Here is a 6,000-nt window from a genome sequence, read left to right on the forward strand (position 1 = left end):
TCATATTTACAAACATGTTACGTTAAACGCTCATGATGCTGACATTCTGTGTGTTTGTTTCTCACATGCTTGTCCGACCACAGCCCCTCTCTCAGGTCTGCGAGCGGTGCATCAGCTCGCTCACTCCGGCAGGGCTTTACGTCACAGTGACTGGCCTAGATTGTTCAAAATGGACCTGGAACACTTGCCGTTTATAGCCTTTCCTCTGCCTCTCCCTGATGTAACAGCAGAGCACGACTTTCCCACAAAAAGTTCCTCTCCTCTTTTCTTAAACACGACAGAATCAGCGGCTGCTTTTTAAGACCAGGAAGGTCGGGGCTTGACTTCATCTTTTCACCAAGATGTGAACTGATTTTCAGAAACAGACTTTTGTGTAAGTTTTAAACACTTTGTTATGAAACACTTCAAGTTTGGCTCTGCAGGCTGTAACACACTGACACAGGAACAGTCAGCACACACACACACACACACACGCACACACACACGCACACACACACAAACACACACATGCACACACACACTGTGCATCATAATAAACCCAGACATCCTCTTGATTATCACTTGATTTCTCTCTTTGAGCAACACTACTCTGAATGAGCAGGCTGTCCTTTCTGCTCAAACATGGAAATAAATCATCGACAGCTCATCCTGCTGCTCGAGTGCCGACTGAGACTGAAAAGAGAGACCACAGAGCTGTACGTGTATTCAAGAGACATATTTAAGTTACACTGATTCTTATGTTCATCACAGTCTTTAAAAATGCACATATGTTTTAAGAGTTATTTTATAATTTTCTGTATTTCGATGAAGTAATGCTGTTTTCCGTTGCCGATTTATGTCATGCAGGATGTCGTGATTATTTTTACGTTTATATTTGTATTCTCAGCCTTCCATCTATAACTCTTCTTTAATTCTACCATCTTTTTCGGCATTGTGCTCTGTTTTTAGTTGGTTGTAGTCCCTCATCGACACATCATGAAGTTAGGGATGTTGTTGCAAGAGCTCAACAAACTATCGTTCCTCCATTGCTTCACCGTTTTCTTTGTTTATGCTTGTGACTTTTCTACATGCAGAGAGCTCTGTACTCTTATTGGTCATCGTCTCAGACATGATGGAACAAATCTTAGAGGACAAAGAAAAAACTAAACTTGCCAGACTTTCTTTTCAGACATTCCTTGATTGTCGTTGGATCTAGCCAGCCAGTTTTTAAATGTTTTGGCTTCATTCTTCGGGAGCTGTCTTGTCGTCCATCAATTGTTATAAACAGAGCTGAGTGAGTGAACTCAAACATCAAAGCCCAGGGTCAGGGAACCAAAACAAGGAGCTGAAAGATGCTAAATCTCCACAGAGTTGAGGGACACGAGGAGTCGGTCCAGAGTCGTTATCACCTCATCATCAAAGATTACATAAACACAGATCAGAGCAGCTTTAAATAACTGCGTTTGAAATGCTGGATGGAGCTTTAGTCTGCTCCCCTCACTCTGAACCACCTCATCAGATGTACCCGCCCCTGTGTGTTTGTGTGTGTGTGTGTGTGTGTGTGTGTGTGTGTGTGTGTGTGTGTGTGTGTGTGTGTGTGTGTGTGTGTGTGTGTGTGTGTGTGTGTATTTTCAGAAGGTGCAGGTAGGAGTGGGTGGGCTCTTTCTGTTACCAAACCCTTGCTGTGTCATCTTATTGATTCCTCTCTCTCTCTCTCTCTCTCTCTCTCTCTCTCTCTCTCTCTCTCTCTCCCTCTCTCTCTCTCTCTGTCTGCTCTCTGTCTCTCCTCCCCTCCCCTCCCCTCCCTCTCCACCTCCTCTGTTCCCACGGCAACACGTGGTTACCGGTTACATAACGGAGGCTGCTCACGGTGCTTGTGTGTGTTTGTCTCCGTGTGTGTTTCTGCGGCTGCCCCTGGCCTCGGGAAATCAAACACCCAAAAACACGCAGCTTTCAGGCTTGTGTGAGTGCATTATTGATGGTGTTAATGATGATCGTGTGTGCGCGTGTGTGTGTGTGTGAGCGCACCTTTCTGCAGTCCGTGTGATTTCCACTAGATGGGAACAGTGTGCAGACATCACCACACCTTATAGCTTGTATGTACAGAATGATATGTCAGAGCGGTGCATGATAGGTAGGGTGCAGCTCTCTTCTTAACACAGACTCATAAAGACTCCTGGCTGTGATATGAGGGTGTTAAATACATGCTGCTTATTATCTAAGAAGTATTACAAAACTGATTTATTTAATGCAACATGTCCCTTAAGCTTCTGCCTTCTCTCCTGATACTGGGACTGAAGTGGGTGTGGGTGTATTTGTATATTGTTTAATGTATTCTGCGAGCCATTTGATAAACAACAACTTTTACAAATTACCGTCGGTATGCATTTTATAACTTAGTTTTTTTCATAGATGTTTATTTGAAATTTTACACATTATATACAAAAAGATAAATGTAAACAACTAAAGCAGGTGATGTTTTTTTGTATAAGAAACACAATAAGGGAATGAACGAAAAGCAACCAATAATAATAAATGATAATAATTCAAAATAAAAGATAAATGAATAGAAAGGAAAATAAAAAAATAGTGAAACTACAATAAGATAAATAGGTTAATATTTAAAGAATAAATAAATGCAAAAGATAAAAAAGCAATAAGGATAACTATAAATGTTTTTAAAAAATAATAATAAATGAAAAAAAAAAAGAAAAAAAAAATTGAAATACCAAAAATAAATTGAGACAAAGTAAAAAAAACACCACATGTGATAATCTACAACGAGAACAACAGAATATGTTTTTCACTGAATATAGGTGTTGTGCTATAGAAAGGATTCAATTCACTGAATATTGTTCCCTTTTTTTAAGGTTGAATCTAATATTTTTCCAAATTAATTGCAAGTTAGGTAAACCACATTAATTTTAGTAGCTTAAAGTTTCTGTGAGGAACATTAACCTGGTAATGAAACAGACTGAAGTTAATACTGATGTCTCTTTACGAGCTGCAAAAGCAATCAAAACCATCAGCAAGAAGACCCATTATGTATATATAATTATGATTATTACCATAAGCCGCTGCTACAGGATGACTGTCAGAATAACATGCTTGCTGAACCAGTCTGCTGTTCAAGTTTTGACGGCAGAGGTTCTTGCTTAGTGATCCATTTCTCCAATAAAAGAGAGCAGGATGAGATTTTCTGAGCAAGATGGCGAGCTCTTCAGTACTTAGTCTGTAACTATATTTATTGCGTATTATTATGTTTATCTGCACTCTGGCTTGGGCAGATTTATTTTTGTTTTCAAAAGTACTTTTATACTTTTTATACTTTTGTTTTTAAAAGTAGTATTTTTTTTTTTATATTTTATATTTAGGTGCTGGTACAGTTTCCTGTCCTCTCCATATTGTAGTTTCTCTTTGCGATTCATAACAGCACCAAAAATACATTACCCATGGTGCACTTGGTGATACATCCTTTCAAAGGTGTAACATGATGCCCGCTTGCTGTTTTTGCTGGAGTTTAACACCAAATTAACCTTAACCTGTTTAAAAAAGATAACACCAATGTTTGTCTTGTTCGAGACTTCCCGATACACACGCCAAGTGAATAAGATGAGTACTGGCACTCACTTTTTCTTACTTTAAGCTCTGTGTCTCACAATTTAGTGAACAGCTAAAATGAAGAACTTTACATTTGGAGTTTCTGTTATGACAAAAGACCAGAAGACTTAGTAACACATGTTATTTAAAATATATAATAATGGGAACGTATCAATTAGTAAATACATTTATAGAAGTGAAAGCAAGGAGCAGGACTTGGCAAACCCACAAATATCCTGGTGTGGAGGGAAGTCGACTGGAAGGTCAGACTGGGATACTTTAAAAAGGTGCTATATAAATAAAGTTGAGTTGAGTTGAGTTAATGCTCGTATCACTTCCAAACACAGTCATACATCCGAGCTCTGCTGGAGTTGTTGTAGATTAGTATGTATTGCAGTAGATCCAGACCGTCTGAGGTGTTTGTAGTGAAGGGAAAACAATACAGCTGCAATGTTTTGTGCAGAGCTTGTATTTTTCATATTGACAAAAATCCAGGACCAGCACCTTTACTCCTGTAGTAACGTGTGCTTCTCTTGGTCAACAGGTGTCAAACTAAGTTGTGGGAAAGTTATTGATGGTTATTTCCAACTCACAGAGTTTTGTGGATGCTTAACAAGCTTGTAAACATTATCAAAGATTCAGATTTAATGTTTTAAAGCTTTGTTTTTAGAAGCTCTAATATTTTTCAGCTTCTTCCACAAGATGAGCGTTTGTTCAGCCTGTGACCCGTTCAGTCTGTGTCCTTGCTGTTGTTGGACCTATGAATTAGGGATTAGTGTTTGATTAAATAGTGAGGTGAGTCAGATGAACCACATACACACACACACACACACACACACACACACACACACACACACACACACACACACACACACACACACACACACACACACACACACACACACACACACACACACACACACACACACACACACACAAACACACACACACACACAGACCTACCCTCAGATCCCCTCTAATGGCATTAGGCAGGCCTCTCCAGGGGAGGCCGAGCTGCTGTTCATTTCAATTACAGCCACGTCAAGGAGCGATCCCACGCAGCGTGCTCCACTCTAATTGAGCTAATTTCATATTTATAAGGAAGAAATGTTGGCAACACATAAACACAACACTCAGCTGCTCCACAGGGGGGGGGGGGGGGGGAAGTTTCCACTCAACAGTCAAAAAGCATGATTGTAGTGGGCGTGTGGGCATGTGTGGTAATGTAAGGAGGAGTGTGTGTTTGCATTTGTGAGGTAATGTTCAGGAAGAAGCAGACAAGAGGAGTGTTTGCTCTGAGAGGCAGGGTGTGGATTTGAATGAGTGGATGTGTGTGTTCTGTGTGTGTGTGAGTGTGCAGCACCTGCAGTATGTGAGCTCCTCTCCTCAGAGCTGCAGAGAGTGGGGTTTACAGTATCGGACTGTGCAGCAAAGCAATAAAAGCCGTTTCTCTGAGCTGTCTTATCTTTACGACCTGCAATGCTTCCATCGAGTCGGCAGGTTCTGCTTACACCACCAAACCGGCCTCGATAAATCCAGAGAGCTCGCTGCTGCTGATCTGCTGAGAGATTTTTCTGAGAGGTTCTGAAATTATACGTCTTCTGTGTCTGATGCATGCGTGCAGGAATCGTCGGCTCATTAGTGATCACCTGTAATCAGAGCTGATTTAAAACAGCTTTGCATGGATGGTAATGAAGCCCCGGCTGCAACAATCAGGATCAGCAAACCAAATTTTGGGGTCTCATGTTTTTTTCAGGGCCTTATTATTCTGACAAGAATTGTGTAAAAGACAGACTCATGCATTATTCTAGAAACTTACAGGAGCTTTGCCCCCAAAATTGACTAAACTTAAAGCCTGAAGGGACGTGGAGAAAACTTTTATTTTGTTTGATCCTGAGAAACTTCTGCAACATCTTGCAATCAGGGAATTCTTACTTTAGGTCACAACTAAGGGAAGAAGGTTATATTCACTAATTTGGCCTTTCCAGGTCGATAACTGATCAGCTGAACATTTTTAAAGAAGCAACACCAAGGCGTGGTTTACAGCAAGCTGCTTGAATTGATCAGGTAGTATGAGCCCTCGTCGGAGATGTGGCTGATTTAACCGAATGTTTTCATTTTGTTTTGGTGCCTGACTTCCTGTCCCGCTCCATCTGCTCTGTTGAGATTGATGCGTCGTGCTCCGGCATCTGGCAAAAATAAAAGTCTTGTGTATCTGATCCGGAGGGCTCCGACCTGCATCAGAGACAAAGCCAGAACGTAATGGAGCAAATGTTGAAAAGTTGTTTTATAAAACAAACCGTCCTCTGATTAATTTTTATAAACAGAGGGAGGACAAATCTGTGAGTATAACTCCTGCATCTTTGACCTACAGTAAGTGTTCCTCTTAGTGTTTCTTTGGATCATCCAAAACAATTCTTC

General features: G+C 40.6%; 1 long non-coding RNA gene across 1 annotated transcript; it reads right to left on the reverse strand.

Annotated features, from left to right (window-relative positions):
- Positions 1 to 4,096: 4,096 nt before the first annotated feature.
- LOC117804939 lies at positions 4,097 to 5,137 on the reverse strand. The gene is made up of 3 exons (XR_004629302.1): positions 4,943 to 5,137; positions 4,543 to 4,661; positions 4,097 to 4,337 (listed from the first exon to the last, which is right to left on the reverse strand). It is a non-coding gene; the product is annotated as an uncharacterized LOC117804939 (long non-coding RNA).
- Between the last annotated feature and the right edge of the window lie 863 nt (positions 5,138 to 6,000).

The sequence above is a fragment of the Notolabrus celidotus genome, chromosome 21 (genome assembly GCF_009762535.1).
Source record: "Notolabrus celidotus isolate fNotCel1 chromosome 21, fNotCel1.pri, whole genome shotgun sequence".
Taxonomy (NCBI): domain Eukaryota; kingdom Metazoa; phylum Chordata; class Actinopteri; order Labriformes; family Labridae; genus Notolabrus; species Notolabrus celidotus.